Source organism: Octopus bimaculoides, chromosome 14, assembly GCF_046866305.1.
Source record: "Octopus bimaculoides isolate indiv1 chromosome 14, ASM4686630v1, whole genome shotgun sequence".
Taxonomy (NCBI): Eukaryota; Metazoa; Mollusca; class Cephalopoda; order Octopoda; family Octopodidae; genus Octopus; species Octopus bimaculoides.
The window spans coordinates 4839376-4851725 of record NC_142941.1 but is presented as its reverse complement, the minus strand read 5'-3'; the positions used below and the strand labels follow the sequence as shown (position 1 = coordinate 4851725).

General features: G+C 37.0%; 1 protein-coding gene across 1 annotated transcript in view; it reads left to right on the top strand.

The window, feature by feature from the left end:
- The first annotated feature begins 579 nt into the window (after positions 1-579).
- Positions 580-12350, top strand: part of LOC128249411 (uncharacterized) — a 33081-nt gene continuing 21310 nt past the window's right edge. Inside the window, exon 1 of the mRNA XM_089363177.1 lies at positions 580-1584. The gene's annotated coding sequence lies outside the window, so the exon portion shown is untranslated. The remainder of the gene's footprint in view (positions 1585-12350) is intronic.

Here is a 12350-nt window from a genome sequence, read left to right as displayed (position 1 = left end):
GCCTCTTTATTCTCTTAGTCTCAATGTTTTTCTCTTGTCCTGTTTTTCAATTGAATCATATTTCAGTTGATAGTTTGTACATCAACTTTTTAGGAATTCAGAAATAAAATAATTTCCGTTTTTAGTCTGGAATTACACACATACAGACATAAACACGCGTCACACACACACACACACACACATATATATAGACATGTGTATATAGACATACACAAAGACACTAACACTTTGCGCCTAATGTATTGCGTGCATAACAACAACCACCACAATAATAATACTTTATTTGTAATGTTTTTTTTATTCAATAATATTAATTATAACAACATATGATTTTAACTAAATATACAATATGGACATTTAGACAATATATATATATATATATGTGTGTGTGTGTGTATGTATGTATGTATATATAATTACACACACGCACATAAATATATATATATTTGCATATACACATATATCAATATATTTATTCACATATATATATATATACATATGTATGTGTGTGTGTGTAATTTTAAAAGTCCTGGCTTCCAAGCTGTAGAGAGGGCAAGCCGAGTGGATTACCTCCCTTATGTTTACATTGGGGGAGAGGGGGGGAAAGGGGCGGAGTGGGTGGCAGTGAGCCACTCTATTGCAGTAGCATGAGATCGCATTAGGAAAAAGGCTCTTTTTTCCACGACACTGTCCTCTTGAAACTTTTTTTAAACACACTTTGCCAACAACCCCCTTTGTATCACAGCCTGTCTGCTAAAAAAGGATACGCAATAATCTGCTTCCAACTTGTCTCAAAGAGGAACTAAAAACAACTCCAAGATCCCCCCCTCCTCCGCTCCTCCGCCGCCGCCGACGAACCAACAAAACAGCAAGTGATTCATTTAAATTGTGGGTGCGTGGTTATATATATATATACATATATATATATGTATATGTATGTATGTGTGTATATATGTGTGTATATAAACACAGTGGCACCAGGCAGACACACGGACAACACATGACAGATATAATAATTGTAGAAAAACACAAATATAAAAATGTAACTAACTTCTTTAAATCGCCCGTTCGAAGCTGTTGGTTCTTCGCTCCAGATTTTCCATTCATTAAAAGGGGGCTTTGCTGGTTCAGGCGATTTTAATTTTTAATTATTTTCCTCAATGTCCGCCTTAACCTTTTCGTGTTCAGCTACAACGGAACAGACCCCCGGCAAAGAAAAAGCTAAGAGCTGTAAAATAATAACCGTTTTCATGTGATCAAATTAATTAAAATTTAATGAATTAATTAAATTTTTCAAATAAAGCTACAGTACTGTATATATATGTATATGTATATAGATATATGTATATAGATATATGTATATATATAATGTAGGAAGAGTGAGATTTCAAAACTAAAGGATTCTTTATTGACTGACTGGAATTGAACGTGGTACGGTTCTGCTTAGGATAGAAGATACTCTCTCACCTCCAACCAGTCCGGACAAAATTAGACCAGGTCATCTGTACAGGACACTTTGGCCCTTCCACTTGAGACCAATTTCAGGGTCTTTTCTCTTGGACAGGACACTGCATATGACAGCAGGTATGTATTGTCTCGCCGTTATCCCTATGTATTCCATTTCTTTCTTTGTTATTTGCAAACATCATTTGATAAAATATGTGTGTGTATATATATATATATATATATATATGAATATATGCGGTTGAAAATGGACATGTATGTCTAAATATATATATATATAAATAAATAAATAAATATATATATATGCATAAATATGTGTATGTGTGTGGGTATACATATCTATATATATGTATGCATGTGTATATATGTGTGTGTATTTGTGGGTATATATAGTATGAATGTGTATGTATTTATTTTATATATATAGTATGAATGTGTATGTACACACACACACACACACACACACACACACACACACACACACACACATATATATATATATATATATATATATATATATATGAATGCCTATATATGTATATCTATGAGTATATTTAGAGATATGTATATTTATGTATATATATGCATGTATAGACATATGTATGTATATATCTGTGTATATATATATGCATGTATAGACATGTGTATATATATATGTGTGTATACTTACATGTATATGAGTGTGTGTGTGTATATATATATATATAGGTGCAGGCATGGCTCTGTGGTTAAGAAGCCTGCTTCCCAACTGTGTGGACGTAGGATCGATCCCAGTGCATGGCACTTTGGGCAAGAGGCTCCTACTGTAGCCCTGATCTAGCGAAAGTCTTGTGAGTAAATTTGGTAGATGAAACTGAAAGGAACTTGTATGTAGGCATACATATGATATATATGTGCGTGTGAATACATATGTATGTATGTATGTATATGTTTGTGTGCACCTTTGTTGAGACATGCTCTGGTGCTTGTAAGTCAGCATCATTGTTATATCTGTGGGGTTGTTTTGTTTCCATTCTTCCATGAAACAGTTTTTGACCGAGGAGAGAATTGTTACCTTTCTTGGAAACAGGTGAGCGTTGGTGACAGGAAATGCATCTAGCTGCAGAAAATCCACTTCGAGAAATTCCACCTGACCCATGCCAGATTGGAAGAGTGGACATTAAATGATGTTGATGTTAAATGTACATCTATTTATGAATGCCTTTATGAAGATGATAATGATGTATATATATATATATACATATATATATATATATATATATATATATATATATATATATATATATATATATATGTGTGTGTGTGTGTGTGTGTGTTTATGCATGTATGTATATATACATATGTATATGTGTGTATTTGTGTATAAATACATATGTATGTGTGTGTATGTGTATAAATACATGCGTATATATGTATATGTATATGCATGTGTATACATATATGCATACATGTATGTATATGTATATATATGTGTATATATATATATGTGTATATATATGTATGTATATATATATATATATATATACATACATGTGTATGTATAGATGTGTATATATATATGTATATATATATATACAAATAAAAGGGTAAAGGATTATCAATTTATTAATAAATTAATAATTAATAATTTTTACCAAGCCCTTCGGTATGTAAACACCATTATCTGATGGTCAATGAGGAAACTAGGGATTGAAGAATGGTTAGTGAGAGCTGTGCAAGCCATGTACAGAGACACTGTCAGTAAGGTGAGGGTTGGCAATGAGTACAGTGAAGAATTCCGGGTAGAGGTAGGGGTACACCAAGGTTCTGTCCTCAGTGCCCTCCTATTTATCATAGTCCTCCAGGCTATAACAGAGGAATTCAAGACAGAATGCCCCTGGGAGCCCCTCCATGCTGATGACCTTGCACTAATTTCTGTGTCACTATCAGAACTAGAGGAGAAGTTTCAGGTGTGGAAGCAAAGACTATAATCAAAGTGCCTTAGAATCAACCTACCTAAGACCAAAGTCCTAATAAGTAGGAAGGTAGAAAAGGCGTAGGTAGAAACTCTATAAGATGCACCCAGTGCAAGCTATGGACACATAAGAGGTGCAGCAATATCAAAGGAAGGTTAACTAGGAAGTTAGTTTTTGTATGTAGCAGATGTTCAGGAGCTATAAACACTGTAAATGTGTAGAAAACAACTTCTGCCACATTCCAGGGAGAAAAACTAGATGTAGTTGATAGCTTCCGCTATCTAGGTGACCAAGTTAGTAGTGGGGGAGGGTGCGCTGAAAGTGTAGCTGCTAGAATAAGAATAGCCTGGGCAAAGTTCAGAGAGCTCTTACCTCTGCTGGTGACAAAGGGTCTCTCTCTCAGAGTAAAAGGCAGACTGTATGACGCATGTGTATGAACAGCCATGCTTCATGGCAGTGAAACATGGGCCGTGACTGCTGAAGACATGCATAGGCTCGCAAGGAATGAAGCCAGTATGCTCCGATGGATGTGTAATGTCAGTGTGCATACTAGACAGAGTGTAAGTACCTCGAGAGAAAAGTTGAACCTAAGAAGCATCAGTTGTGGTGTGCAAGAGAGATGATTGCGTTGGTATGGTCATTTGGCGAGAATGGATAGCTGTGAAAAAGTGCCACACCCTAGCAGTTGAGGGAACCTGTGGAAGAGGTAGGCCCAGGAAGACCTGGGATGAGGTGGTGAGGCAAGACTTTCGAACATTGGGCCTCACCAAGGTGATGACTTCTGACCGAGACCTTTGGAAATATGCTGTGCGTGAGAAGACCCGGTAAGCCAAGTGAGACCTAAATCCAAGGCCTCTGCCAGGGGTGTAGCCAGCCTGCTTATGCGTTCCTTTCCTTCATTGGACACTAAACTCGGCTTGCGAAGACCTGTTGAGGCAAGTAAAATCGAAATCGAACTAAATTCGACGACTGGCACCCATGCCAACATCGTCTCCTTCATTGGACACGAAACTTTGCTTCCGAAGACCTGTTGGGGCAAGTGAAAGCGAAATCGTGATGGCACCTGTGCCCAGCGTCGCCTTTCTAGCACTTGTGCCCGTGGCATGTGTAAGGACTTTCGAGCGAGATCGTTGCCAGTGCTCCTGGACTGGCTCTTGTGCGGGTGGCATGTAAAATACACCATTTTGAGCGTGGCCATTGCCAGTACCGCCTGGCTGGCCTTCGTGCCAGTGGCATGTAAAAGAACCCACTACACTCTCGGAGTGGTTGGCATTAGGAAGGGCATCCAGCTGTAGAAATTCTGCCAAATCAGATTGGAGCCTGGTGCAGCCTTCTGGTTCACCAGTCCTCAGTCAAATCGTCCAACCCATGCTAGCATGGAAAGCGGACGTTAAACGATGATGATGATGATGATGATTCCCATTAATAATAATAATGTGTATGACTTGAGATGTTTATCTTGCCTTAATGTTTGTTGTCCTCTTTAACAATTATATATATATATATATGTATATATGCGTGTACATATGTGTGTGTGTGTGTATGATTTAAATGTACGGAAAACAAAAGACAAAGACAGGTGAGGGAACAACAAACAAAGTGTATTCGTTTGACGCTCATGAAAAATGGAGAAGTCTTTGACATTCTGAGTTTATGTCTTTGAGAGAAACAGAGAAAGAAAAAAAATGTGTCCAGGTTTACACATACATACATACATACACACATACATACATACACACACACACACACACACACACAGAGTTTATTTAAAAGCAGCAGAAATATAACTTGTGGGTCACGCTGACACCTTCTTCACCTGCTTCTCTCCTTTCCCCTTTGTTCTCCTTTCCCCTTTGCTCTCCCTTCGTCCAACTGAGGTACTCGTATCCATCCTCAACTGCAACCTGTTTCTCTCCTCCCCCTCTCATACTATAACTTTTTTCATCTCCTGGCACAAAGCCATCTGCCTCAGTACTACTCAGTCGAGGAAAGGGTCTCTCATCTGACACTGTCCCTGGTGACCCCACTGCTGCTGGTGCCACATAAAAAGCATGCAGTACACTTTGTAAGGTGGTTGGCATCAGCACCCTTTGAACTTTGGGCCGCCATACTTAAGAAAACCTGTCAAGCCAAGCGAGATCGTAGTTGTGGCCAATGCTGGTGTTTCATAACTGGCCCCTGTGTTGGTGGCATGTAAAAAGCACCCACTGCACTTTGGGAGTGGTTGGCATTAGGGAGGGCATCCAGCTGTAGAAACCTTGCCAGATCAGATTGGAACCTGGTGCAGCTTACCAGTTTTCAGTCAAACTGTCCAACCCATGCCAGCATGGAAAGGGGACGTTAAATGATGATGATGATGAGAGGAATCGGATGTAGTGGGCAAGAAAGAAGACTGTGATGTGTTTGGATGAGGACAGATGTTTAAAGAAGTGCTGGTTACTAAATGTGGGTGGAGCTTACAGAAGAGTTGACACCCCAGGGAGACATGGGATGTAGTGGTGAAGGCTGATCTCAGGATGCCAAGTCTTATGGAGGTGATGACAAAGAACCAGGTCAACTGGTTATTTTGCATTTTTGAGAAAACTCACGTGCCTTGGTGAAACTGAGTCTTGGTAGAGTTGTGTCTGTGTATGGTGGTCGTCTACTCCTTATACAGAGTTTGACCATCTCCTGTACCCACACCTTAGCCCTTTCATGGCGTCTGATGTGGCTTTTTAAACCAGACAATGTTCTGGAAAGACACCCACATAGACTGCATATTTGATTTGGACCACCAAAAGCTGCAGATAAGTTCTGCTCTTTGTGGATCTTAAAATGTCTTTTGAGGCCTCTGTTGGATTTGCAAATCTTCTGGCATACACTGCATTCAAAGGTGTGTACAGACATATAAGCAGAATAGTTGATGTCAGTGTATATATACGTGTGTGTATGTATATATATATATATATATATATATATATATATATATATATATATATATATATACCCAATTTCCTTCTTCATCAAGACACTCATCACCACCCATCACCTCCTTAACTGCAGTTCTCCTTGATACCACTTAAAAAAAAAAAGGCATTACGGGTCTGTAGTGGGAGCATCAGGTTTACCTTTAGAATGTAAGAGGGCTACTCATTAATGAGGTGGTGAATGGCAACAAAAGGACTTTGGCAAACAGCTGACTGATTGATTAATTGAATGCTTAATCAATCAATCAATTAATTGCTTAAATGCTTAACCAATAGACCAATAATCCATTTTATTATAGGCAGAAGGCTTGAGATTTTGAGGGTGGGGATGATGGTCTAGTTGATTACATTAACCCCAGTACTCAACTGGTATTTATTTTAGTGACCCTGAAAGGATGAAAGACAAAGGTCAACCTCGGCAGAATTTGAACTCAGAAGCATTTTGCTCAGGGTGGTAGTGATTCTGCCAGCTCTCCACCTTAAACCAATAAATAAATAAATAATAATAATAATAATAATCCTTTCTACTAAAAGCACAAGGCCTGAAATTTAAGGGGAGGGGACTAGTCAATTATATCGACCCCAGTATTTCACTGGTACTTAATTTATCGACCCCGAAAGGATGGAAGGCAAAGTCGATCCTAGCAGAATTTGAACTCAGAATGCAGGAACTGGCGAAATACCGCTAAGCATGATGCCGATTCTGCCAGCTTGAGCCTGAATAATAATAATAATAATAATAATTTATTTTATCCCCCGGGTGGGAGATGGGCTGAATCCTGGAAGTACTGCTATACCAGACCAACCCGGTCGACCTGAGGCTATCGTAAAAGACACGTGGTTGAGAAGCAAGCAACTTACCACGCAGCCACTCTTGCGCCTGTATAATAACAATAATAACAATAATACTAATAATAGTGATGTGATGATGCAAGCAACAACAACAGCAATGATGAAGATTATAAATGATAAAATCCAATATATACCGACAGATAAATACATACAAAACATGATGTTAATTATATATTAAAAAGTATGGGACAATGGAAGATGAATAATAGCAAAACGGAATATAAGCAGTGACTGTAATCAAGATAAGTTAATACGTATGTGAATAGTTAGAATGAAAATCAAAATGAGGATTAAATATATATAATCAAGGTTAAATTTAGAAATATTTCGATATATTGCAAAATCATGAAAATTCTTTTTTAAAAAATTTTTTTTTATTGAAAACCTTTTTTTTTTTTTCAAAGAGGTAGAAAGGGTCGGTAGATGTTGCAGGCGACGAATTTTACTGTGACATGAATTGAATGCTAGAATTATAAGCTCAATAAATATAAATAAACAGATAGGAAGCTATATAAATAGATAGGAAGCTATATATATATATATATATATGTGTGCGTATATATATATATATATATGTATATATATATATATATATATATATATATATATATATATATATACACATATATATATTATAAATTTATATATTTCTGTTTATATTTGACAGCAGCTTAGTAGGCATGACTCACATGCTAAATATTACACGAGGAAAACTACAGACAGATAAATGGAAAAATATATTAAATTAAATATTGGACGCTTCTAAGTATTCCTGAATATAAAATATAGTCAGATCGAAAACGTATAAGAACATGTTTTTAATCTATGGTTGGTGAAAGGAATAAACATCGACTCTGTGCAAAGTAGTTTGAGAATAACTACTTTAATTGGTGTCTGCACTTTATAAGCAGTTCGTTACGTTTGTTAGTTTGTGGTATCAGTCGCAAGGATTGCAAGAGTTTCATGTAGACATGACCAACACTCATGACCTTTTCCCTGGCAAGGAAAGGCTGAATTAACAATAGACCAATGCAGTTTGAATGTTTCCCCCTTTTTTGATTTTAAGTTAAAAATGTATTCTGCTAATGAGATAGAAAATTTGAATCTATTATTGTTGTTTGATTGATACTGGGACCATCAATTTTTCTATTCCTAGTATTACCAGCACATCTGTGGCTCTGTGATGATGATGACGATGATGAATAAATATTCATAAATAATAATAAATTATAAAAATCACCCAAGTAAGCCCCATGTCAGCTACAGGACTTACATTATGTACTAACATCTTACCTATTTAATTTCGCTCTATTTGTGACTGCTGTAACAGCTACTTAGTTTGGAGTTGTGGAATATGAAAGTTTGACAGTGTTTTTGCTAAATAATTACTAGTACCTATGCCCCAGTGGCAAATCCTACTACATATTTCAAAGAAAACCTTCAGAATGCAATTTTTCTCTTGGGTGGATTATGCCAGATTATATTCCTTCTAATAGTTTTTTTTATCTACTTCAAAATTACCAACCCAAGGAATAGATCTATTCTTCCTAAGTTAGACTGCCCCTAGAAATCTGTAGCTCATTGATGTTTTCATCATGTCTATAATATTCTTCTAATGATTGATTATTAGTTTGTTTATCATGGATCCATATACCTGTACCTCTGTTACTGGAGACAATATTAATTTCTGAGGCAGCTGATATTCTATATACATTGGAATATTCAGTTTAAACCTTATTCCTTTTGTCAATGTAGCAGAACCACATGATTGTCAAACAAAAGAGAATCTTCAAAGCCAGTGAGTTTATTCGTTTTAAGGACAGAATTATCTTTTAGGCCACAGGCATGGTTGCAGGGTTAAGCAGCATGCTTCCCAACCATATGGTGTTGTGTTCAGTCCCACTGTGCGACAGCTTGGGCAAGTCTCTTCTACTAAAACCTCAGGCCAACCAAAGATTTGCGAGTGTTTTGATAGTCAGAAGCTAAAAGAACCCTGACATATACACGTATGTGTATATATATATATGTATATATATATGTATATGTGTGTATGTTTGCACTCTTGTTTGACATGTGATGGTTGTAAATGTGCATCATCATCATCATCATCATCATCATCATCATTATACAAGTGAGTTTGTAACTTGCAAGGTGATATTTCCCATGGCCATGCAAGTATGGAAAGGTGCACATCAGATGCTGTTGATGCTGTTGATGATGCCTGTGGCTCACGTGGATGAGTCATTGGAGGTATTTATTTTGTAAGCACATTCACTGACACTAAACGCAATGTTCTTCGACTGATTCTAACTACACACTTTTTTTTTGTACTCTGCTTAATGTTTCAAAGGAGTGTTCTTAAAATACTCTGTATTCTCACCAGAAACCACTCCTAGCTAAGGCGTTGTTCAAATGAAATACTTATTAATTCAAACTAATCAAGCATTGTCTTGTCACTTTGAGATTTTGGTAATGTGATTGTTACCTCTCCTTTAGCAAAAGTGCAGGGATTGTTTTCAGTTGTACTTGTTTCTCCATGGACAAGATATCTCAAGAACCACCGGATGGACTCGAATGAAACTTTTAGGGATGTTTAACCTCGTGACTGGCACAAACTGATCAGATTTTGGGATCGATCCAGTACCAGACAAGGATTCTGGATTATTTTTCTAGTTTTTTTACTTAATTTTTGAGAGTGGCTGGGTTCGTGTTTAGTATTGTTTATTTTCAGATATTCTCATTTAAAAAATCATCTCTGCTTTAATCTTTGAGAGATGTAAAGTGTGTAGAAGTCAAGTGTCTTTGTGTCTGTCCCCCACTCCTGCTTGACATCCAGTGTTGGTTTGTTTATATCCCTTTAACTTAGTGGCTTAGCAAATGAAACAGATAGAATGATTATCAGGCTTAAAGAATAAGTCCTGGGGTTGATTTCTTTGACCAGAAACCCTTCAAGACAGTGCCCCAGCATGGCCACAGTCCAATGGCTGCAGCGAGTAAAAGATAAAAGCAATGGACAGATTGAAAGTAGCCAAAGGAAGTTGGAAGTTTCAGCTTAGAAAAACTCCTTGTCTAAAGTTATTATGGCAGCTGCTACACCGTCCATGCAGTAATTATTGAAATATATTAGCCAGATGTACTTAACGAATGACAAACGAATTGATTTAAATGTCATTAATGATGGCTTTGTTGTTTTTTACACACACACACACACACACACACACACACACACACACACACACACATGCTTTGTCATCATCATCATCATCATCATTATCATTTAACAGCCATTTTCCCTGCCTGCTTGGGTGGAATGCGTCTTTGCCTTTTAGCTTTCACTTGTTTCAGTCCTTAAACTGTGGCCATACTGGAGCACTACACTGAAGAATTTTCAGTTGAATGTGAAGATCCCAGTACTTTTTTTTATTTAAGCCTGGAACTTATTCTATTGGTCTCTATTGCTGGACTGCTAAGTTATAGGGATGTAACCACACAACACCAGTTATCAAGTGGTGGTGGTGATTTAAATTAAAGCCTTCTATTTAAATTCTATGTTCAGTGATGTTCCAGTCACCAGCTTAGCAACAATAAAGTTATCTTACTAATTTGCTCGTTATATTCAAAGTAATTGAAATGCAGGCAATATATTTTAATAGAATTATGCTAACAAAAGGGTTAAAATGATCCAAATTAAAACCTATCTCCATGTTGATTTCTGTTCCAAAAACCAGTTTAATAGCATTGAAGTTGACCTCGGCGGAATTTGAACTCAGAATGAAAAGACAGACGAAATACCGCTAAGCATTTCGCCCGGCGTGCTGACGTTTCTGCCAGCTCACCGACTATGGTAACAAAAGGGTTAAAGTGATCTAAATATGTTAACAAAAAGGGTTAAGACGTGTCTAAAGCTAAAATACCAACAATACAGCAGATTCACAGGTACAAAGTTCAATAGGAAGAAATCAGGTCTGAACATGTCTCAATGACAGCAGGGTTTATGAAAACTTGTCACTGAGTTACAACAGATACAGTGGAATTGTTGAACCCTTTGGTTACCATATTTTCTGTTGAGATGCTCTGTTTTTCTTTCAATTGATTTTGAATATAACAAAGAATTTAGTAAAATAACTTTGTTATCATTCAGCTAGTGTTAGGAACATAAATTGTGACTAAGGTTTGGTGGAAGATTTTAATTCAAAACTTATGAAAACAAGACATTGGTATCAAAATGGTTAAGTAACCAGATTTCAAAAGTGCAAACAGGGATTTTTGATATTTAGCAATAATAGGAAGGGCATTCAGCTATAAAATACTAAAACAACGAGTATTCATCTAACCCATGTTGGTGTGGAAAAGAAAAACATGTAAAATGAATGAGAGAGAGTCATGTAGGTGCAGTCATGGCTCCATGGTGAGAAGTTTGCTTTCCAACCACATGGTTCCATGCATCACACTTTGGGCAAGTGTCTTCTATAGCCCCAGGCCGACCAAAGCCTTGTAGATGGAAACTGAAAAAAGCCTGTCATGTGTGTGTTTGTTTGTTGGGCATCCAACCGTAAAAACTGTGCCAAAAAAGACACAGAAGTCTGGTGTAGTCCTCTGCCTGGTCAGCTCCTGTAAAACCGTCCGACCCATGACAGCATGGAAAGCGGACGTTAAACGATGATGGTGATATCTGTTGAAACCATGGCAAATCAGACATAGAATCTAGCAGAGCCCCCTGGCTCGTCTGTTCTTGACAAACCTTCCAACCCATGCCAGCATGGGGAAAAAAAAAGGATGTGAAATGACGACGATGATATTAATGTGAAAATGCAGATATTTTTCACACAATATATCTACACAAGCAACATATATATACCATGTCTATATAGCTGTGTGGTGCCTCTTTCTTTCAGAACACTCCAACTCCACACACATACACACACACACAAAAAGAAAAGAACCAAACAATTCCAGATAAACCAAATTAAAATATCTTTATTTCACCTCTAAAGAAATTTATTCCTTCAATAGGGAAAATATTATTTTTCAGATTGAAAATCCGCATTTTTTTCTCCCTCTGTAAATTTGTTTTGAATATAAAGTATATATGTAAGAACATATACACTCACTC